General features: G+C 38.7%; 1 long non-coding RNA gene across 25 annotated transcripts in view; it reads left to right on the top strand.

The window, feature by feature from the left end:
* Positions 1-17,030, top strand: part of LOC138155735 (uncharacterized) — a 175,220-nt gene extending 158,190 nt beyond the window's left edge. For 20 of the 25 annotated variants that reach the window (XR_011166958.1, XR_011166953.1, XR_011166952.1 and 17 more), the window contains 2 exons: positions 15,702-15,881; positions 16,336-17,030. This is a non-coding gene — a long non-coding RNA (uncharacterized lncRNA). Of the gene's footprint in view, positions 1-5,390; positions 5,548-15,701; positions 15,882-16,335 lie in introns of all 25 variants that reach the window. The other 5 variants (XR_011166962.1, XR_011166947.1, XR_011166951.1 and 2 more) reach the window with 3 other exon arrangements.
* Positions 17,031-24,830: the final 7,800 nt, after the last annotated feature.

Below are 24,830 nucleotides of genomic sequence, written 5' to 3'. Positions count from 1 at the left end.
TCTATCTATCTATCTATCTATCTATCTATCTATCTATCTATCTATCTATCTGTCTGCTGCTTTAGCAGGTAATCTCTAGTGGACTGTCCAGGGAATCTGTATTTGGCCTTATGTTATTGATATTTTTACTAATGCCTTGAATAAAGGTATAGGTGTTAGGTTAACAAATTTGCACAAGACACAGTGCTAGAGGGGATGTACTAAAGGTACTGGATGACAAAATGAAGTTTCTAAAAGCACTAACAGGCTAGAGTGGCCAAATAGAATAGAGATAAATGTAAATTCGCATGCTGGGGTCCAAAACCTCAACTTCAGAAGCAGAAATGTAAGCATGGGGTAAGTCAGCAGAATGTTGGAGAGCTTTCAGGCAGATCTAGCAGGAACAAGGCCATCATCCATCTGTACTGTGGCCTGATCAGATCAGTTTGAGTGTTGTATTTTATTCTGTGCATCTGCACTTGAACTGGAGTGTCCAGATTGGGGCAGCTGGGATGGTGAAGGACATCATGGTGCCATCCTGTGAAGTTCTGTTGAGGGGAACTAGGGATTCTTGGCCTAGAGAAGAAAGCAGTTGTTGTGGTGAGTAGATGAGGAATATTTTAGCTGTGTTAAAGCCCCTGAGGGGTTATCATGTGGAAGATGGAATAGATGTGATCTGCTTTGTCCCCGGGTGGGGAGGGGGGGTTGTAGAACTAGAAGTAGCAACTTTCCTTACAATTAGTGCTGTCCGAAAATGGAATGTGACTCACATTCTCTGTGATCACGGAGTCTTCCCTCCGTGGCTAGAAGATCACTCACTGTGGCTGTGTTGTAGAGAAGACTGTCATTTCAGGTATGGTTTCAGGATCTTCTGAAAAATGTAATATACCCATTCTTCAGAGAAAGAAACAGAGGTTCAAGGAGGCTAAATGATTTGACCAAAGTCATACAGCTATGTAGTGCTTGGAATGGAACCCAACTTGCTTGTCCTTCTTTCTTGTTCCATTGTACCATGTTGGAGAGCTCCATTCTCCCCGGGACCCTTCCCTACCACTATCCTAGGATTGTTCGGGCCAGAGAGAGAGAGAGAGAGTGTCCACTGTGATGAGGTAGATAGTAGTTTGCACAGGTGAACTTGAAGATTCTTTTACCTCAGCTGGCCACTTTAACTTGGTTTCTGTTTTCCATGTTCGGTTTAATGTTTAAATACAGTCAAAAAGGTTGGACTCTCCGCCTTCTGGCTGAAAATGAAGCACAATAAGAATGTAGCCATGCCTTCCAGCTTATGGGTAAAGAGTTTTGCACACAGTAGGCTGTTTTGTTTGAATGGGGATAGGATGGAATTTAGCTTGCTTTTTTTTTTTTTTTTGCGTGATGGACGCCTTCTCAGAATAATGTTTTTAAATAAATAAAACACATAGGATTGTAAAGGAAATCAATGTTATTGAAGCACAAGTTATGAAAATATTTTCTTTAAAAAAAAATCACTGACCTTCAGATAAGAAGAGGAAAGCTTGGCCTTCACTGCTTTGAACTTAAAGGTATAAGCTTAGAAAATAAAGGGGCCCCATGGAAACCTGCTTATTAAAGGTATCTTGAGATAATTAAGGCAGGGTAGCATAAATACGCAGGCATTTTAGCAGAGGCTAGTGGTATCTCACAAGTGGAACAAATGAGTTTTTTTAAAAAGATAAACGTGGGCGGTTAGGTGGTGCAGTGAATAGAGCACTAGCGCTGGAGTCAGGAGGACCTGAATTCAAATGTGACCTCAGACACTTAACACAAAAAACTAGCTATATGACCTTGGTCAAGTCACTTAACCCCAATTGCCCTACCTTCCCCCCTCCAAAAAGCAGAAGAAAAAAAAAAGAAACATTCTACCCTATTCCCCCCTGCTGCCGTGCCATCCCCCCTCCCCCCCAATCCCTTTTTTAAGACTAGACTCCTGTCTTTGAGAAGAATCTGTCTCAGGAATTTAGAGGTCATCTGGTCCACATCTACCCTCTCCTCCCACCTGAAGCATGGAAGTCTAACATCTAACATGAGTCGGCCTCTGCTGGAATCCTACCTCAGGAGGCTGCCCATTCCCTGATTGGAATAACTAATTCCTAAAGAAGAAGTTTTTCCTTAATAAGCTGAAATCTTTCCTGTTGTTCCTACCTTTCATTCTTATCCTTTTGGATTGCCTAGAATTCATATGCTGGTGCCATTTGTATTAGACAAGAGTTGGAAATAAACTGCTCAGGATTTGGGGAGTAGCTGAATTAATTGAAACGTATAAACATGAAGGAATATGATTGTGCTATAAGGAATGATAACATTAAAAATGCAGTAAAATGTGAGAAAGCGTGTATGAAGGAATGTATGGTGAAGAAGAGCCAAAAAATCCATTTACACACTGAATTAGAACTGAGCAAAAAGCAAACAATGTTATAGGGCCCTTTAAAGGCGAAGGACTTCCATGCACCACATGAACAAAGGGCAGTTTTTAAGAGGGTTCAGTTAGTTACATGGGCTATCAGTTGCAGGCACTCAGATGTGGTTTTGTTTCAACTGTTTTCAGGGAGTATGCTCTGTAGTTTGTGTTTACATTGTTGGCTTCGTTAAAATAAAATTTATCATTAAAAAGTATGATCACATATCTCAATATGAGATGCTTCCAGCTCACTTGGAATTAAATAAATTAATGAATTTAGCATTTATTAAGTGCCTACTGCATGCCAGGCAGTCAGCTAAGCCCCTGCCCTCCAGGAGCTTATAATCTAATGGGGCAGATAGCATGCCAATAGCTATGTATTATATAGGGGATGTGTGTGTTCTATATGTGTGTGTATATAATATATACAAGATAAATTGGAATTAACCAACAGAGGGATGGCATTAGAATTAAGACACAGTCCTAGGCCCATTGTAGGTGCTCTATGTAGTCTTCTTAAACTACCACACAGTGTGGCTTATCAGAAAGAACCTTAGGTTGGTAGTTAACTGGCCTGAGTTTAGTCCTGGCTCTGACACTCACTTGTTGTGTAGTATTGGACGAATCACCTCCTCTCTCCGCTCCTGAGTTTTCTTGTCTGTAAAATATTAAGTTGGACCGGATGACCTCTTAAGATTCCCTCCAGCTATAAAAAGTCTTATTTATAACCTTCGTAGCATTGATTTAGGGAAAAGGAGGTAGGGGGGAAGGATTCTTCCCCATGGTAGATCCTTTGAAAAGGTGCTGTGGTGGACATCCTTGAATTAAATTGCCTGGAGGGCTGTGGGTTGTCTCATTAATACCTATAGTAAAAACAAAAGGCATGCCCTGCCTAGCTCCTAAACTGACTTCCCTGAGTAATTGCTAGGCTCTGTGGATGTAAGATAAACCGGTGTGAAGGAGCGATGTGTCAGTCTAGAGGGTGAATGTTTGTTTCCAGTCCCTTACCCCAGCTGTGAGGGAACAACTGGAATTGTTTACATAGCTCTCTTCCTCCTTAGAAAAGATGTTTCCCTCCTGCCTTACCCCTCTTTGGCAGATTTAGTGTTTTGGGAAAGGTTTTACTCTCTTGGTGGCTGGGTTCAGGAACCCACCTAGACAGTATGAAGTAATTGCTTGCCAGGATTCTTGTCGCTTTATCATCTCAGCCTCAGTGTCCCCATCTGTACAATGGGGATAGTAATACTTTTCATTCTCTGCCTCACGGGGTCAAGAGAAGAAAATTCACTGTAAACCTTAAAAGCTTTAGAAATATGAGCTCTTTCTGAGATATCCCAAGTTATATATTTCCAGCTTCTCCCAAGACTATGTGTTTGGTAAGAAGACAGTGCAAATATACTTCCCCACTTGAGATGAATTACGGTTTTTCATTCTGTCATATATGAATTCAGCATTTAGTAAATACCTGTTGCGTACAAGGTCCTGTCCAGGAAAGTGTTTGTATTTTAATGGAGACATAGTTTGGATAAACAAATAAGTATTATTAGATAATAATAGGTCCTTAGACCCAGAGTCAGAAAGACTCATTTTCCTGAGTTCAGATTTGATCTCAAATACTTCCTAGCTGTGTGATCCAGGGCAAGTCACTTAATGCTGTTTGCCTCAGTTTCCTCATCTGTAAAATGAGCTGGAGGAAGGAAATGCCATACCACTGCAGTATCTTTGCCAAGAAAACCCCAAAAGAGATCACAGAGAGTTGAACAGGACTGAAATGATAGAATAACAACATTATTCGATTAATAAATAAGTATTATTCTAATTAGAATAGTCTGCATCCAGTGAAGGGGCAGAGTGCTGTGGTTCATTCATTCATCCAACATATATTATTAAAGGAGAGAAGGATGTTACCTGTGACTTGAGTTCTCAAAATCATGGAAAGGAGAACATGGGAGATTAAATAATAGTGATTTTTTTAAAAGTCTGTTCTTCCCCTCTCCCATCCCCCATGTAAACTGGTCCCAAAGAAGATGACAGAAACCCAAATCCTGTCCATATGGCTAAGCAAGTTGTCCTCATTTGTAACAGTCAAGGACTACCCTTTGAAGTGGTTTTAAAACCAGTTTGGTAACTTGATTTGGAAAGCTATATCAGTGACCCTGAGTAACTCATTTGGCTCATTAGCTAGTCATCTGGACAGGGCAAATTGGTTTAAATGGAATGAAATGGGTTTCTCCCTCTTCAGGATACCTCACAATTCATGGCTTCTGTCCAGGCTCCTAATTGCCGCTAATACCCTTCCTGAGCAGAGGACCATAGCAAATCCATCCTGAGAGCCTCAGAGGAGTTTTAATGTGTGGATTCTACTTCCCCAAGGGGTTAGGGAGATAGGCTGATAAAACATAGGAAATTAACCTGAAATGAGCTGGGCTGGGAGAGGAAGGGAGATATACCATCAAAGAAGCAGGTCTGACAGCATAGAGCTATAGCCAGAGATACTTATCTTTGAGGAGGCCAGATAGCAATAATCATAAAAGAGCATACGAGCTGCAGGGAACCCAGGAGGTCATCTACCTTACCAACCTGCCCTGTCCCCATTGTGCAGATGAACTAACGAAGGCACAGAAAGGAGAAGTCACTTATTGAAGGGAAGATACAGAGCCTGGCAAAGCCAGGACTAAGGGAGGGTCCAAATCTGATGTTCAGCCTAAGACTGCCTGTGTGATCGCCGTTATTTTCACAAATTAGGAGTCACCTGAGATGGATGCAGAAGTTCCTTGGGAAATTATAGAACTATTGTGCCCCAGGATAATCAGAACGGTCTGGATGTTAGACTACATCCATCGCTCCTAATCCAGGTCCTTTTATGTCATGAAATTAATGAGAGTTATCTGAAATATATTAATATGTTTATTTTCTCTTTTGAGAAAAAAGAGCCTGCTGAGGTTTCATGCAGGATTAATATAACTAACTAATAAATCACACTTTTCCATTGTAGGGCATTGTTTGTCCTCTGAGTCTAGGTCTGAATTCATATCCACCTTGTGCTACCTGTGCCCAAGATTTGGTTTGAACACCTTTGGGTGGTGGATATGTAAGGCTGAAGATGACAGATTTTGAGAGGTCTCGGTGACTATCCTGCGTGTCTGTTTAAGGTCAGTCATTGATAGTCTAGCACCCTTCAAAGCTCAGCTCACATGCTTACTTCCTTCAATCAACCTTTGTATTTTATAATCAGTCAGTTAGCAGTTAATGAACACCGACTATGTGCCAGGCACAGAAGAGGCAAAAGACAGTCCTTTGCCTTCAGGAAGTTCTCAATCTAATGGGAGAGACAACAAGAAAACAATTATGTACAAGGATAAATAGGAAGTAGTTTAGAAAGGGAACATACTAGAATTAAGAGCGGCTGGGGAAGGCATCCTTTGGAAGATGGCATTTTAGTTAGAATCTTAAGGAAGCCAGTAGGTAGAGATGAGGACGGAGAGCTTTCCAAGCATGGGGGCAGCCAGAGGAAATGCCCCAGAGCCAAGAGATGAACTCTCTTATTTGTGAAACAGCCAGGAGAGCTGTATCACTGAATTTAAAATTATGTGAAGAGGGCTAAAAAAGTGTGTAAGAAGACTGGAAAGGTAGAAATAAGCTAGATTATGAAGGGTTTTGAATGCCAAGCAGAGGATTTTGTTTTAATTCCTGGAGGGGATAGGGAGCCTCTGGAGTTTATTGATGGGTATGGTGTGTGTGTGTGTGTGTGTGTGTGTGTGTGTGTGTGTGTGTGTGTGTGTGTGTGTGAGAGATATGATCAGACCTTTAGGTAAGTCACTTTAGTGGCTAAATGAAGGATGGAGAGACTTGAGGCCAGCAGACCTACCACTACATTGTAGTTATCTTCTTACAGCTCCTACACTGTTCCCATCTTTGCCAATTTTTGTGGTATGAAGTGAAACCTTAGAATTTTTAAAAATTCACATTTTTTTTTATTTGTGTTATGGAGCATGTTTTCATGTGATCATTTACAATTTGCAGTCAATTTGAAAACATAAAAAAATTTTTTTTCATAGTCTTTCACCACTTACTGGGGCACAGCTCTTAATGTTACATATTTTTATCTATTCTTTACATGTTTTTGGATATTAGACGTTAATGAATGGTATTTGATGTAAAATATTACTCATTTTATTTTATCTCTTCTCATTCCAACTTTGTGCACTTCATGAAAAATCTTTTACACTTTATTTAGTAAAAATTATCCATTTTATGTTTTATTGTATGTTCTATTTCTTGTTTAGTTAAAAATGTTCTCCTTGACCATAATTGAGAGATACCTCTTCTGTTCTTTTAATTTTTTCTTTTCTGTTGTTGCCTTTTGTATTTGAGATATATATCCATTTAGAGATTATTGTTGTGTCTAGTAAGATGTTAGTCTAAATCTAATTTCTATCAAAATCTTTTTGAGTTTCTCTAACAGATCTCGTTGAAATAAAATATCCTTCTCATGTAAATTTATGTTCTTGGTTTTATAAAAAATTGGGCTACTATTTCCACTTGCTTCTCTTTCTTGATTATCTAGCTTGTTCTGCCTAATCTACTTTTTTTGGGGGGGTGACCAATACTAAGTAGTTTTGATAACTAGTACTTTATAATACAATTTGAGACCTAGGAATGACATCTCTCTGATGCATGCTCTTTTCACTATTTTCACTTAAAATTCTAAAACTTTCGTTCTTCCAAACAATTTTGATATTTTGTCTAGTTCCCCCCCAAAAAATCCCTTTTGTAATTTGATTGGTATAGCACAAAAACTGTAAGTTAACCTAGATTTCTTTTTTATTATATTGTCATAGCCCTGCCATGTAGCTATGGATCATTCTCCATTTGTTTAAATCTCTGATTTTTTAGAGATGTTTTGCTATATTCGTATAATTTTTATTTATATCTTAGCAGGTCATTAACTCCTAGGTTCCTTCTATGCTTTGTAGTTATTCTGAATGGAATTCATTTTCCTGTTAACCTTGAATGTCCCCTAAGGCCCAGTCCTGGGCTGCTTCTCCCTCTATGCTATTTCTTTTTTTTTTTCTTCCAGGGAGCAAAGCAGGGCAATTGGGATTAAGTGACTTGCCCAAGGTCACAAGGCTAGTAAGTGATAAGTGTTTGAGGCCGAATTTGAACTCGGGTCCTCCTGACTCCAGGGCCAGTGCTCCATTCACTACACCACCTAGCTGCCCCAACCTCTATGCTGTTCCAACTCCAGCGACTCCTTTTGCTTCCAGGATCAAATCTAAAATCCTCTGTTTGACTTTTAAATCCCTCTCCATAACCTGGTTCCTTCCCACCTTTCCAGTTTTCTCACACCTCACACCCCTCTACATACTCAGTGGTCCAGTGACACTGGCCTCCTGGTTGTTCTCTGTGAGCAACACTCCATCTCCGGATTCTGGGTATTTTCATTGGCTACCTGGATATTTTCCCCATTCCTGGAATTGTCTCCCCTCCCTTCTTAGCTAAAATCTCATTCCACATGAAGCCTTTCCTGATCCCCATTATTGCTAATGCCTTTCCTCTGCTGATTTTCTCCAGTTTGTCCTGTATATAGCTTGTTTCACGTAGTAGTTGTTTGCATATTTTCTCTCCCTTTAGAGTATGAGCTTTTTGAGAGCAGGGACTTTTTGGGGGGAGGGGTAAATAAGGGAGGGATGGCTTTATGTCCCCAGTACTTATTGGCACATTGCCTGGTACATAACAGACACTTGATAAATGTTCATTGATTTATTATTTCTTCTTGGTTTTTGTTAATACTAACTATTAGAGGTCTCTTCTCTCTGGGAGTAGTATAAGTCTTAACTTCAAAAGGTGAAGCTTTCCCCAAAGAATATCTGTGTAGTAGAAACAGCATGGCATTGGACTTAGGACTTGTGTTCATATCACAGGTAGGGCATTTTACCTCTTTGCCTTCACAGTGTCTAAAGTCAGTTCTGGCTCTAAATCTTATTAGTTTATGGTGGGAAGAACGTGTTTCTCACATTTTTCTTTTTTTTTCTTTCTTCCTTCCTTCCTTTCTTTTTTTTACATAAGGCTTGTCAGTTTTTTGTCAAGGTTTCTGGTATGTTGAAAGAAACTTCTGTTGGTGGGAACCAAGAGGATAAGAGGGACCATTGTCAAAAGTTTTCACACAAAAGTGAGAACATGCTTATGTGCTGGGGAAGTGGGATAGCAGCCTTCACAGAGGCCAGGTGGTAGACAGGAATCCAAGAAGAGATGAACAGTCACCCCTCTGTGTTGCAGATACTCTTGACTAAGTGTATTATGGGTATGCTTTTTGGAGAGGCCCCATTTGGGAAGCCTAAGTTAACGAGTATATAAGGTTAAATTAAATAAGTATTTATAGAGTAGCTAACTGTGTATATGCTAGGGGTCTCTTTAGTTATATTTGGAGCTGTCACATGCTCTGAGATTAATGGAATCTGGAGAAATATAGGTTCAGAGACAGAGTAGAAGCTGTGTCATAATACCCAGTGATAGTAATGTATGTATTAGATGAAAAAAAGAGAAAAAAGGTCCTATTTGCACAAAAGTATTTCGAGCAGCTCTTTTCGTAGTGGCAAAGAATTGGAAGCTGTGGAGGTGCCCATCAATTGGGGAATAGCTGAACAAATTAAGTTATGTGATTGAAATGGAATATTGTTGTTCTATCAGGATATTGAATGGGGCTGTTACAGAGACACCTAGGAAGACTTGTATGAACTGATGCAGAGTGAAATGAGAAGAAAAGAGAGAACAATTTATACTCTAATAAAAAGAGCCTATCATCCCAGACTCACTTCCACCCAGGGGAGTTACCAAGTATGACCACAAAAGACTCTTAGGAATTTAGGAAATTTAGTTATATACAAGACTTCCCTTGGACATATTCCCAAGGGCTATGTTTTTGGAGAAATTTATTTATTTTTAGAATAGGTTTTATTGATTCATTGTGTTTCTCACATCATCATATTAGCACATGAATCTCTCCCCCTTACTTTTCCCAGAGACATCATCACATATGACAAATAATATTTTTTTGTAGAGAAAAAAGTCAGCATAAAAATTGAAAAAAATTCCAAAAACATGTGCAATGTGTAACACTTTACAGAGAGAAATTTAGATACCAGGAAAGGTTTTAGGAATGTGTTATGGTAGAAAGAAATCTGAACTTGAAGTCTGAGGGCCTAGGTTTATAGCTTGACTCTGATATTTTTTAGCTCTTCAGTTTTGGGCAAGTCACTTTACCTCTGTGGCATTCACTTTCCTAATTTGTGAAATGAATGTGTTTAGAGGAAGAGAAGGTGTTGTACTAAATTACCTCTAAGGTCCCTTTCAGTTTTATGTCCTATTCTATAAATAGCAGGCAAACACCAGCAGGCAAGATCAAGATTATTTACTGCTATCTATTTGGGGATGGGGGGAATTGAGGTCAAGTAACTTGCTTAGGGTCACACAGGTAGGAAATGTCTGAGGCTGGATTTGAACTCGGGTCCTCCTGACTCCAGGACCTGTATTCTATCCACTATGCCACCTAGCTGCCCCCCATCTATTTGGTTTTAAATATGAGAATATGCCCAGTATCATCCTGTTAACCTTTTAGGGAGACAGGTTGGTGTACTAGAAAGAATACTGTATTTGAAATCAGTTCTGGGTTCAAATGCTAACTTTGCCCCTTACTGCTTATGTGACCTTGGGAAAATTACTTCATTTCTCTGGGCCTTAGTTTCCTCAAATGAAGACACTGGGCTAGATGACCTGACCATTCCAGCCTGTGAGTCCTGACATTAAAGACCAGAATGCCCATAGGTCTCATTTTTCTGCCCACCTTAAACCTCTTAGTATTTGATAGCTCCTTGATGCTATATGATAATTCCTGCAATGTAACTGTATTCTTGGCCATGATACCTATGCCTATCACTACGCTAGCCATGGTGCTGACATCTATAAGGAACATGACTTAGACATATGGTAATACCCTAAAGGACCCTTGTTATGGATTGGGGCAGAGAATATATACTAATGAATAGATCACAATATAAGATGGTATATTATCATGATTAAATGATAAAAGGTGTGTTTTAGAAAGAGGATTTGATGTACCTTAGAGAGGGAGGTCTGAATTCTTCAGTAGATAAAAAGTCTCCTATAAGAATTGAGCAAGAGTGTGAAGGTTAGACAGGGTTTAGAGTCCTTTCTGAACTTTTTTGTCTTTGCTCTGCTTTCCCAATCCTCAGTCAGCAATCTGGCATATTCTTCACTCTGTAAAAAACCCTGATAGTACTTTTTATTTTTCAATTTTGGTCTGATCCATTATTTCCATAAGTACTTCATAAATACTTCCAGTTGCAATACCAGAGCTCTGTAATTTGACTGTAGAAATAACAGAGACCTCTTTCACCTTGATAACCTCCCATAACCCACATTTTATTATTCTTATTCCTCAGCCCTGTTGTCTTAATTGAATTTGGCTGTTGTCCCAGACTTGACTGTGAACATATTAAAACTTGAAAAGCTATTGTAATTCTTTAGATGGTTAAATAAATAGGCACCAATTTTTGTAAATAATGCTTGTCGGCAAAATTCATTGGTTCTCCTGACCCCCACCCTCTTGCCATCCTACTTAGATCCCTTTCCCACATTTACAAGTTTGAAGATTAATGCTGTCTCTTTCCTCTTTTAGTTACTCTGTGTTGTAATAATATGTGTCATTCTCCCAGTGGGATAAGGAGGCTGTTCGACCTCTAAGGTTACCCAACTCTTACAGTAAAAGTGTAGTCATCTTGAATAAGATCCAGTTCATGCTTGTCACTTCCCAGCTAGTGTTATTGGGAAGAAGAATATGACATAGGCTGAGCTGATCACTCTTGGGATGTTCTGGTCAAGCCAGCTTTATGTACAGAAGCACAGGCATGGTGGCAGGTTATTCTTTTTAAGGGTTCATTAAGTTTACACTACAAGTTGAATCATATTTTTACATGAGAAATAGCATTACAATAGAGGTTATATCCCTGAACAAAGGCTTAATACTCTTTGATTAACTTTTTAAAGAATCTTATTTTTGTTGATTTTTTTTTTTAACTTTTAAATCACATTCATTTCTAAATACATCCCTTCTTCAGGCAGGGAAAGAGGTTTCAAAACAAAGCAATATATTAACTCTGCTTGATCATACATTCAATATCCTACAGTCATGGTCTCTTGTCTCTGCAAAAAGAAAAAGGAGATAATTTCCTTTATTCTTTTCCAGGACAGAATTTGGTCATTCTAATTATATAGTGTTCATCATCAGTGTTTTTTGTACTTTCTGTTTATATTGTTGTTTACATTATATTTATTATTTTCCTGGTTTTGTTTATATCAGTCGACATAAATCTTCTTGTGTTTTTCTGAATTCTTTGTATTGTTTCTTACAGAGTAAAAATATTGTATTACATTCACATATCACAATTTAGCCCATCCCCAGTGGATAAAAAACATTTATAGATATATGTAATAAACCAGTTCTCACTGGCCCATCTTCAAGACATGCTTCAGCCCCTACCTCTCCTCTGCAACTATTGACTCTCACCGTGGAGCCCTGGGATCCTTATTGGTAAAAGTCCTTGTTTAACTTGACCCATTTATAACATGCTGCTCCCCTGCCATCTTCATGCAAGGCCTCTTGGGGCAGTCCATCTGCTTTTTACTCCCCTTACCCTAGATCTGGAAAAAATAATCAAATCACCATTCCTATGGTTCTGCTCATCATCCCTGGGAGTTCTCTGACCAAAATCTTCCTCCATGGTTCTTTTTGTTGTTATTAAGTTCTTCAGATATGTCGGATTCTTCATGATCCCATGGATCACTATCTCCCAAAGTCTGTCCAAGTTCATGAAGTTCATTGTTTCCATGACATTATCTATCCATCTCATCCTCTGCCATCCTCTTTTCCCTTTCCTACAATCTTTCCTGCCATTGGGGTTTTTCCTATGAGTACTGTCTTCTCATTATGTGGCCAGAGTATTTAAGCTTCACTTCAGTATTTGACCTTCCAGTGAATAGCCTGAATTAATGTCTTTTAAGTACTGATTGATTTGATCTCCTTGCTTTCCAAGGGGACTCTCAGAAGTCTTTGGCACTTCACCACAGAAGCACTGATTCTATAGTGCACAGCTTTCTTCATAGTCTAACTCTCACAGCCATACATTGTTTTGTTTTGTTTTATTTTTTGCTTTTCAGAGGGGGAAGGTAGGGCAATTGGGGTTAAGTGACTTGCCCACGGTCACACGGCTAGTTTTGTGTTAAGTGTCTGAGGCCGCATTTGAACTCAGGTTCTCCTGACTCCAGGGCCAGTGCTCTACTCACTGAGCCATCTAGCTGCCCCTCAGCCATGCATTGTTACTAGAAAAACAGCTTTGACCATGCATACCTTTGTCAGCAGGATGGCATCTCTGGTTTTTGCTGACCAGATTTGCCATAGTTTCCCTTTCAAGGAGCCAAGCGTCTTTTAATTTCATGGCTGTATTTACCATTTTTAGTGATCTTTGAGCCCAAGAATATAAAATCTGATACTATTGCCCTATAAAATATGTGTTGTTTTCTATTAATAAAATGTAAGCTCTCTGAGGGGAGGGACTGCCTTGTTTTTGTATTTATATTTCTTACACTTGCACTTAATAAACATTTTTTTAATCCTTTCATTTAACACCATATTTAATCAACAACAAATCCATATGCCTGTCAATTATATGTAGCTAGGTGGTCTAGTGGGAAGTGTTGTGCCTGGAGGCAGGAAGACCCAAGTTTAGGTCTGCCCTCTGGCACATAAGTAGCTGTGTGACTTTGGGCAAGTCACTTAACTTGTGTTTGTCTCAACTTCCTCAGCTGTCAAAAAGGATAATATCTAACAGGGTTGTTGTGAGGATCAATTGTAGAGGGCTTAGCACAGTGCCTGGTATATATAGGTGCTTGATCAATACTTATTTTCTGCTTTTCTAAAAAAGTATATAAATAAGTATACAGTCAATGCTATTTGTTATCTAGGAGTTCCCTGGGAGTCAGGTTATTTATAAAGATAGGTGGTGGAGCTGTACTTAAGATCAGGAAGCAGAGGACTGGATGTGGGAGATAGAGGATAGTCTTACTTAGGGTCTTCTGGAGTACGTCAAAATATAGATGACACATGCTGCCTAAAGTATGTGTAACCGGCAGAGGGTTTATAAATGTGAATCACTGCAAAGGTAAGGCTGCTTGTAGTGTGACTGAAACAGCTGTAAAGGGGGACTTATTGCTTGTTACAGTTTGGGGGCAGGGCATGCTGAAGTTATTTTCTTCCAGCACTTTTGAAATACTCCTGCTTATATAAGTTTGAGGGACCTTTAGCAATTCTCCTGGCAAGCAAAGTTCAGATTTCTTTAGTATGAGAACACCCTCAAAGCATTTTGTGTACCATTATCTGATTTGTTCCCATTTTAATGATGAGGAAACCAGCTGAGGCCCAGACCAGTTAAGTGACTTGCCCAATCCCGTAGGTCTAATAAAGTTCAGAAGCTAGAGGTAGAATCCAGGTCTTGGAACTATAAGCTCAGTGGCATGTTATCTCAGTGTTGCAAGCTGCTCTCACCAGGTGGAGGAGATGTAAGGAAAAGAATGTCATTAAAATTCTATGAAAATTAACATATTAAGTTATGTTTTGAGCTGCCTTAGGAAAAATGCTATGTAAACATCAAGTTCCATGATCTAGAATTTTGTAAAATTATTCCCAGGGCTATGAGGTTCAACAGTTGGTTATTTGCTCCCCCCCACCCCTTTCTCTTCTCCCTGGTTCATTCTTGTTAAACTTTGTTTACAAATCAGCGCATCACAAACTAGCCGTGTGACCTTGGGCAAGTAAAAAAAAAAATCAAGGCATCATTCAGCTGCCTGTCACTTTTTAACCACTTCAGATGTATCTGCATTTTCCCATCACTTAGTTTTGCTCTAGCTCTCATTACTCTGGAAGTAAAGGGGGGCAGAAACTAGTGTAATTCAGCCAAGTAAAAGTGGAAGTGTCATTTACTATGGAGGTCAATGCCGGGTCATATTGGCCTGGGTCCAGCCTCAGGTAGAACCTGGGCTTCATTGCATGACTCTTACACTTACTACTGTGTTTCCCCGATAATAAGACACTGTCTTATTAATTTTTTGGACAGAAAAACACCAGAGGGCTTATTTTCAGGGGAGGGCTTATTTTAATGAACATTGACAGCAATTTTAATAAACAGGTAAATGTGAACAAAAAAATGTACCTTTATTCAATAAGCAAATCACTGGGGAAGAACAGGATGACGCTCTCACTGCTGCAGCTCTGATTGGATGCAGCTCGGAGCGTGGCATGCGTTTCACGGGGGGGGGGGTAGGGAGGGACGGTGCATACAGAGGGTACCGTAATGTAGCATGTAGCGCAGGGGATCACCTTCACTACAGTAGCAATCTCAATAGGGCTTATTTTCGGGGGAGGGCTTATTTTAGAGGAATCTTACACAGTAAGGGGAGGGCTTATTTTCGGGATAGGTCTTATTATCGGGGAAACACGGTAGCTATATATTATGCAGTAGGAAGCAAATTCCTTCACTTCTGCTTGAACCACCTGTCTCATAAAGTTTGTAGCTCTATGATACTCTTAAATCGCTGTAAAAGAGTCAAGTTAAGTGGCATTTGTTAAGTGCCTACTGCATACCTAACTGCTGAGACTACAAAGAAAGGCAAAACCAGCTCTTGATCTCCAGGAGTTGGCAGTCTAATGGACTAACTGTTATCATAGTCTATTCTGATCCCTGGGCATTGGTGGACTCCCTGGAGGAGCTGTTGTGTGCTGAATGTTGAGATTGATACAAAAATGATGAGTGAGATGCTGGCCCTGCTCTCTCCAGAAAGCCCACAGCCTGGGAAGGTATGTCTGGGAGGAGAGTTAAGACAGGAGAAAAATTAACTGTAGCATAGAGAAATATGAAAGGGTAGGAGAAATTAAAAAAAATATACTCAAGAGTTTGAGGGGTGAGTTGATGACTGGGAAAACTTGTCTTTTAAGTAGTGACATCTAAAGATGTGAATCATAGACTCGCAGAGTTGGAAGGAAGCAGATCTCTTTGTGACTCTTAGCGTACTGTGTAAATAGGAGTTTTGTTTGTTTCCGTGTGTTTTAATTCAAGACTTTACCACAGGATCATACATTTAGAATTGGAACAGATCCCTTGGCTTTATTGATGAAGAAACTGATTTAGATAGATAAATAGCTAGAGAGGTTAAATGATTCTTATTTTCTCACCAGACTGTAATCTGGATTCCTCCATCTGCTGCAGGAACCTCTTCATCCTGCGAGATCTTCAGCCCTAGAATTCACACCTCTTGAAACCCCTGACTCTGACTGGATGGCTTTACCCAGAACTTTTGTTTAAGGAGGATGCCCTGGCCAGCTGCAATCCAGCTTCTCCCATCATGTCTTCCTAAGGTACTTTCCTCTCCCCGCCTCCCTTCACTTTCCTTTTATGCATTTTTTTTTTTCTATTAGAATATAAGCTCTTCCAGGACTGGAATGCTTTGCTTTTTTTTTTGTATTTGTGGTTTTGGTGCTTAGACACATAGCATGGGTTTGATAAATGCTTATTGACCACCTTGGTCACTTAATTGTAAATGTCTGAGCCTAGATTTAAACCCATATTGTCTTCTCCATGTTAAAAACACCTCAGTTCCTTCAGGTGATGCTTATTTGGCAAAGTGGCTGCCCTTATATGGACACATTCCTGTTTGTCAGTGTCTTTACTGAAACATGCTGCCAAGAGCTGGACACAGTACTTCTGATGTAGTTTGAGCAGAAGCTTTTTCTCCCACTTGATTTCATTTTGTTTTAAATACTGATTCTATTAATTTTATTTACTAACTTATTTTTCATTTACATAAAACAGCAAAGAACCCCATTGAGGTGGGGGGAGATGAGGAAACTTGCTCCAGACAAGTCAGAACACTACCAGCTTGACCACCATCTCCCCTTGGAAACTGTTGGAGACAATCCCAGGAGCCTTGGGAATAGTAGTGCTTGCAGCCTCCACAGGCATCATCCTAGAAAGGAATCCCTATGGAGATGCAGCCTGGTAAAAGCTCTTTTGGGGGCTATGGATGAAGCTATCAAAGTCCCAAAAGAAAAAGTTCTTGGCACAGCTTAATGGCTCCATATCAGAAATGGATATGATTTTATCAGTGCAATTGATGTGACAGACCCTAAATTCCTTCATTACCATGTTGTCAAACTCAGCAATTTTTACACTGTTGTATTTATTCCACTTTGCTTTCTGTTCTTTTAGATATGCATCTTTGAAAAAAAAATTAACTCATGAAAAATGTTAAATATTTTATGCACATCAATAATTTCATTATTATCCTGTAGCATTGTAACAGAAACACTAGTCTCTCTAACCCAAGAACTCGTTGAAATATAGAATTTTTCCATATGGCTTGCAGCTGAAATCTCGCCTATGTGTTGTCTCTGGTTAGAATGTAATCTCTTTGAGAGCAGGGGTTGTCTTACTTTCTCTCTGTATCCCCATTAGCACAGTGCTTTACACATAATAGGTGCTTAATAAATGCTTTCTTCTCCCACTCATTCATTGAAATAAGTATTTTTTATACATATTCTCCTTGTTGTATCATCAAGGCAATATTCACAGCACCAACAGTGACTGTGAATATGCCAGCATAGTTCTGAATTGCAAAATATAATAGATTCTCCATGTAGAAGACAGAAGCACAACATTTATTCAGACACCAGAAAGCCAAATCCACCATAGCAACAAAGAAGTTAATACATCTTATCACTGCATGGTGCAACACCATACCTAGCTGTCTCCTTGCTTGCCTCCTTTCCTTCTGCTCTAACTGCTCTGACTCCCAGCTTCCTCTGGGCTCTGCTCCCCCTATTCAGCAAACTCCTCCACCATAGATTCCATTGATTACATTCGGCCTATTAGGGGACAGGGAAGATCCTCTAATTACCATTGCCATTACACTTATCTTCTCATATGTTTTTTTCCCCTTGTCTCCACTTTTTTGTCATCTCTTTGGCCTTTGTGGCTGATTCTTTTTTTGGGCACTGCTAGAAGAAAGACCTGTATCTAGGTAACTCAGACTCCAAGACAAGCCTCAGGCAGAGTACAGAAATTAAGACTGGTCCAGCTTGTCTGCAGGATCAGTGGGTCCTTTATAGGATAACAACAAAAAGAAAACCTAAAAAAAGTATTCAAGTTCAAAATGAATTCAAAAAGTTCAAGATGTCATCTGCCTCTTAAGACTCCATCCTTGCATTTTTCCATCATCTGATTTTTTTGATGCTCTGTGTCTTTTCTTATCATGTCTGTTAAAAAAAAATGTTTTTAAATGTTGACTCATCATCCCCCCCAGTGCTGACTACCTTTACCTTGTAATATTTTATCACACCTAGTGTCAAAGGATATAGAATTACATGAGATCTCAAAGATCATTAGTCCACAATCCTCATGTTATAGGTAAGGAAACTGAAGCCAGTAGTGGTGAAACAGTTTGCCTAAGGTCACACAGATAGTAAATGCCATAGCTTGCATTCAAATCTAGACTTTCTAACTACAGCCTTGCTTTTTCCATTGTCATTCGTAGAGAATCCAATAAGAGCAAGAAGAGAATAGATATAAAACATCCTATCATGAGAACAAAATTAAAGCATTGAGGTAAAGAAGTATTATTATTAATCAAATAATAAATATTTTTAAAGCATCATTAAAGTCTATCTGAACGACTGAGTTGCAGACCTTTGAAGACCCGATTTACATACACAGTCACTTGTAATTCAACACAAAAGTTAGGCATAAAGAGAACTCACTTTTTTCAGAAGTTCTCTCTTTTACTTCATAGATTTGAACTTGGCACCTCTAGCCTCCAGCCTCCCAGGTTGAAGAGGGAATGGTAGGTTTGTCGGATCACAGTTATACAAAAGGTAACTTCCTGTTTGGAAGAAAATTTATTAACAACAGATTACGCACAGGTATTTTGTTAAATAAAATGACATTCCTTTCCCAAGGAGCATCTGAAAGCCCTCTGGTTATCCCCAATGGCCTGGGAAGTTTCATTAAGTATCTTAATGAAATGTCAATTTGACAAGATGTATGTTTAACTCATGCTTGCAAATTATTTTTGGGATAAAGATGGATTCTCTCCACTTCACTTCCCCCAAACGAAGTAGGCCTCTGGTGTTTGAATATGAAATGCAAACAAAAATTGGATCTAGAAACTATGAACAATCTCAGTAAAAACAAAGAAACTTTATTTTTCTCTAGTAGCATCATGGGACTCCACCTTTACTTTTATTTTTAAAGTCATATTGCTTGCTTTCCCAATGGCTGAGGCAGAGGCTGGAGGAAGAAAACTTTGAATTAAAAAAAAAGGAAAAAAAAATAAACTGAATAATTACACTTTTTTCAGATGTATGTCTGTTTTTGATATCTGACTAGCAAGTCTGTCATTCTTGGGGGAGAAGAGGCCTGGGTTCTAGTCATAATTCTGTCATTAACTTGTCGTGGGCTAAGGGACAGTTACCATCTTTTCTTCTTGCTCCTTAGTTTTGTCATCTCTAAACTTGAGTGAATTGGAGGAGATAACTGACATTTGTATATTGCCTTAAGCTTTGCAAAATGTTTGGCATATACCTTTGGGAATAACCAGAGGGCTTTCAGATGCTCCTTGGGGCAGGAATGTCATTTTATTTTAACAAAATTTCTGTGCGATCTGTTGTTAATAAACCCTCTTCCAACAGGAAGTTATATTTTGAATGTCATTTGATCCTCACAGAAACTGAGACAGATTCTATTATTTCCTCCTTTTTGCCCAAGAAGAAACAAAGCCTGAGAGAGATTGAAGAACTTGCCCAGGGTCACAGACCTGGTATTACAAGCTAGGATTTAAACCTATATCTTCCTGACTTCAAGTCTAGGGCTTTATCGGATGTGCTATTGTGATGTAAAAAAAGTGAGAGATGTAATTTCTGGGTAATTTATCATGTTATTAATTATGACTATCAGATAATAAAAGGGTCATTTGACTATCTCTCCTAAACCAAAGACCCCTCATGGAGCCCACTCAATGCTTATATGCCCTTGGAAGAGTGGTTGTTCCTGAGGGTGGAAACAAATTGATTGGTTAACAAGTAATTAGTAAAATGAATATTATAATTAGAGATGGGCTTATTCTAATGAGGGTCTGAGGACAAGGACTGATCACTCAGTCTTGGACAAAAAGATATCTATACCATCTTAAGTATTACATAAAAGACTTATCTTTACTTGTACCATTTACCTGTATTATCCCATCTAGGATAATCTTACACAGAAGAGGAAATCCATTTCTACCTAGACATGTCTGACTGAAACACAATGGACTGGAATCCACCAATTCACCCAGACTATAATTTCTTTACCTTTTGTTCAAATGTGACTTTTCCCAATTGACTGTGTCTGGCCCAGTATTTCATCTTATCTTCAGCCCTGCCCTTCAAAGACTGAATAACTACAGGGGCTAATTTCTAAATGAGGAAATAGAGGAAAAACCTTAGTTATAACTCGTTAATTGTTTAGAAATATGAGAAAAATGATCATTGTTATCACTATGATGATCTATCTACTATCACTGAGATGATACCTCTGACCTTTTTAGCTGTGACATTCTGATTTCTGTGACTTCTGTAGTTGCCCTGCTAAAGGATAACTCAATTGATGGCATTGTCCCCAGCTTCAGAAAAATAGGGTTATCACAGGTTAGGCCAGTAAATTAGAATAAGGCCAGGAGCCTTGCTTCTCTTGGTATGGGCTAGTTCATTTCACTTTCCTAACTTTCCTTCATACCCAAAAGTTCATGCTCTCTTGGCCTCTATTCTTCTTCTTTCCACCTCTTAGTACCCTTGCCTAAACCTCTTCCTCCATTTCTCCTGCCTCCTCCCTGAAACCTTCCCTAATTAATCCTCTGTAATATCTCCCCTAATTCTCTTCTGGGGCTTGTTTTCCCTATCAGCCATTCAGCACATGTTTGCCTAGTACAGTTTTCATTTTTTAGCACAAGTGTGCTTCTGTTGGAATCTTGGAACTTCAGAGGCAGAAGGCACCTCAGAAATCATTGCCTAAAATTGTTAAATAAAATATTAACAGGGAGATTATAGCATTATATTACAAGGATTACACAATATGACCAGGTGGGATTTATATCAGGAATGCAGGGCTGGTTCAGTATGAGGAAAACTGTCAACGTAATTGACTATATCAATAACAAAAACCAACAGAAATCAGATCAATAGATGCAGAAAAAGCTTTTTGACAATGGACTGGAATCCACCAATTCACCCAAACTATAATTTCTTTACCTCTTGTTCAAATGTGAGTTTTCCCAATTGACTGTGTCTGGCCCAATATTTCATCTATTAAAAACACTAGAGGGGCGGCCAGGTAGCACAGTCAGTAAGAGCACCGGCCCCAGAGTCGGGATAACCTGGGATGAATCTGGGCTCAGACACTTAGCACCCACCCAGAAACACCTGGCCACATAACCTTGAGCAAGTTACTTAACCCCAATTGCTTAAAAAAAGAAACAAAGCACTAGAGAGTATAGGAATAGAGCTTTCCTTAAAATGATAAGTAATATCTATCTAAAACCATCAGCAAACATTATCTATGTAATGAGGATAAGCTATCAGATTGGAGAGAAGCAAGGATGCCAATCATCACTACTGTTACTCAGTATTATACTAGAAATGCCTAGCTATAGCCATAAAAGAAGAAAAAATGAGGGAATGAGGAAAGAAAACTCACTCTTTGCAGATTATGATACACTTAGAGAATCAACTAAAAGATTAGTTGAAATAACTTTAACAAGGTTGCAGAATATAAAATGATATGTCATCAGAATTTCTGTATATTACTAATGAAGTGCAGCGGCAAGAAATAGAGAAATTCCACTTAAAATAGCTATAGATGATATGAAATACTTGTTAATCTACCTGCTAGGACAAACCCAGGATATGAACACAATTACTTTTTCACTCATATAGTGAGATCTGAACAATTGGAAAGATAGAGGTTGCTCATGAGTGGTCTAAGACAATATAATAAAAAATGGCAGTTCTACCTAAATCTACTTATTCAGTGCCATACCAATCAAACTACAAATAATTATTTTGTAGAGCTAGAAAAAAGCAAAATTCATCTGAAAGAATATGTGAAGGAAGGTAACCTAGCCATACCAGATGACAAACTGTATAATAAAGCAGTAATCAAAAAAAAAAAATGTCTGGTACTAAGAAATAAGTGGTGTATCAATGGAATAGATTAAGTACCACATGACAGAGTAGTAAATTACCTGTAGCAATTTTGTGTTTGATAAACCCAAAGGTCCATACTTTTGGGACAAAAACTACATTTGACAAAAACTGCTGAGAAACCAGAAATCAGTATGGCAGAAACTAGGTATGGATCAACATCTCACTATATGCCAAAATACCATATTTCACTACATAATTTTTGTAGTTTTTATGTCGTTTCACCAAAAAAGTGAAGTGCAACCATTATGTGAAGCTTTTAAAACAATTGTGCCACTATTGCTTAGAAATCATTTTATTACTAAACTGTGTTACTGGCAGATGCACTGTAGGGTTTAACTAGCAAGGGAAGATGCAGCTCTTACCATATCAGTTGTCACAGAACTTGTGGCAGCTTTGCCTACCCACCCACTCCCCTCATGCCTCTGGTTCTTCATTGGGTTGAATGACAATATTGGCAGAATGGCAGCACTCTCAACAAACCATGCAAGTTTTCAGAAATACACTGACAATGTGTATGCACTGAGAATTCTAGGCACTTGACTCTTAATGTAAGAATGATGTGTATCCATATGCCACTGGTGAATACATTGCTTCTCTGTTTACCTTTTAAACCACATGATGAACAGAATTATGCCATTCAATGATTATACAATAAAGGACTATAAACCAATTTTTGAACTAAAAAAAACAGGATGCGATTATGCAGTGATGTGATTATGCAGTGAAATATATAGTAAGGTCAGAATGGGTACATGACTTGGACATGCAGTGTTCTCCAATAAGCATGGAGAGCATGGACCTGTCAGATCTGTGTGAAAAATTTAGGACCAAGCAAGGTAGAGCACTACAAAATGTAAAATTGATAATTTTGATTATTTAAATTTAAAAGTCTTTGCACAAATAAATCCAATGCAGCCATAATTAGAAAGAAAGTAGAAAACTGGGAGAAATTTTTTTTTTTACAGTAAGTCTCTCAGATAAAGGCTTCATTTCTCAAATACATCGAGAACTGGGTCAAATTTGTAAGACTATGGGTCATTCTTCAATTGATAAATGGTCAAAGTGTATTAACAGGAAGTTTTCAGACAAAGAAATCAAAGCTCTCTGTAGTCATGAAATTTTTTTTTTTAATTTTTTTATTTTAAGCAATCGGGGTTAAGTAACTTGCTCAAGGTTACACGGCCAGTTATTTCTGGGTGTGGTGCTGAGCGCCTGAGCCCAGGATTCGATCTCCAGGTCGTCCCAACACTGGAGCCAGTGCTCTTACTTGCTGAGCCACCTGGCTGCCCCGCTCTCTGTAGTCATATAAAAATGCTCTAAATCACTATTATTGGAGAAATTTAAATTAAAATAACTAAAGTTCCACCTCATACCCATCAGATTGACTAATTTTAACAGGAAATGAAAATGATACATGTTGAAGTGGATGTGGGAAACTGGGACATTAATATGTTGTTGTTGAAATGGTAAATTAAACCAACCATTCTGATGAGCAATTTGAAACTATGCCCAAAGGACTACAAAACTCTGCATACCCTTTGATCCAGCAATACCACCACTGGTTCTATATCCCAAAGAGATTTTTTTTTCTTTTTTTTAAGCAATTGGGGTTAAGTAACTTGTTCAAGATTACACAGCCAGTTATTTTGTGTGGGTGGTAACCGATCCTGGGTCTCCCAACTCCGGGCTGGAGCTCTTACTCACTGTGCCACCTGGCCGCCCCACCAAAGAGATTTTTATAAAAAGGAAAATAAAGTATTTGTACAAAAATATTTTATAGCAGATCTTTTTGTGGTGGCAAGAAATTCAAAATTGAGGAGTTAGCCATAAATTAGGGAATGGCTGAATAAGTTAAGGTATGTGAATGTAATGGAATACTATTGTGCTATAAGAAATGATGAGCAGGATAATTTCATAAAATCCTGGAAAGACTTACATGAATTGATACAGTGAAGTGAACAGAACCAGAATACTATGCACAGTAACAACAATATTATAGTGAACAACTGTAAATGACTTAGCTGTTTTCAGCAACATAGTGATCCAAGACAATCCCAAAGGACTCATGACGAAAAATGTAATCTGCCTCCAGAGAAAGAACTGATGGTGTCTGAATACAGACCCAAAGAATACTATTTTTTCCTTCTTTCTTTTTTCTTACTTTCCTCCCTCCCTTCCTTTTTTTTTTTTTTTGAAAGCAATTGGGGTTAAGTAACTTGCTCAAGGTTACACGGCCAGTTATTTTTTTGTGTAGGTGCCAAGTATCTGAGGCCAGAACCAATCCCAGGTTTCCTGATGCCGGGGCCAGCACTCTTACTGTGCCACCTGGCCACCCCACCTCCCTTCCTTTTTTCTTTCCTTCCTTTTCCTTTCTTCCTCAAAATGACCAATATGGAAATGTTTTACATGATTGCACATGTATAACCTATGCATGGGGAGGGAAGGGAGGAAGCGATAAAATTTGGAACTCAAAACTTAAAAAACCAAAAATGACTAATGTTAAAACTTGTCTTTACATGTAATTGGGGGAAAATATCATTTTACAAAAATTGTTGCCCATTCACCAACTAATTCACAGACTATAAGTCCCTTGAGAGCAGAGCTTATCTGTTATAATTCAACTAAATTCACCACACATTTATTTCCTGTCTCTCCTCAGCACCTTTGACATCAAAGTTATTCAGTGATGGGGTTTGATTGATTTGAAGCATCACAAATGGATTCTTTCCAAAGAAATATGCTTCTATGATGATGCCGTCAGTATTGGTTGAGAGAATGAATACATAAGTGGATGAAGAGATGATGATTGTATGTGAGGCAGCCTGGTGTAGGGACTTGGAAGTCCTGGTTTCTCATCTACCTTTGACGCTTAGTATGTGGATGAACTTGAACAAGTCACTAAACCTTTATGAACCCTTTTCCTCATCTGTAAAATGGGGGTGGCAATATCTGTATTGCCTTAGGGTTGGTGTGTGGATCCAGTGAGACTGGCTATATAAAGTGCTTTTGTAAAACTTGCAGTAGGGTGTGTGTGTGTGTGTGTGTGTGTGTGTGTGTGTGTGTGTGTGTGTG

Source organism: Petaurus breviceps, unplaced genomic scaffold, assembly GCF_028583685.1.
Source record: "Petaurus breviceps papuanus isolate PSGF00001 unplaced genomic scaffold, PetGlider_PUasm1.0 98, whole genome shotgun sequence".
NCBI lineage: Eukaryota > Metazoa > Chordata > Mammalia > Diprotodontia > Petauridae > Petaurus > Petaurus breviceps.
The sequence above is the reverse complement of the archived record's forward strand: the minus strand, read 5'-3'. Positions and strand labels throughout refer to the sequence as shown.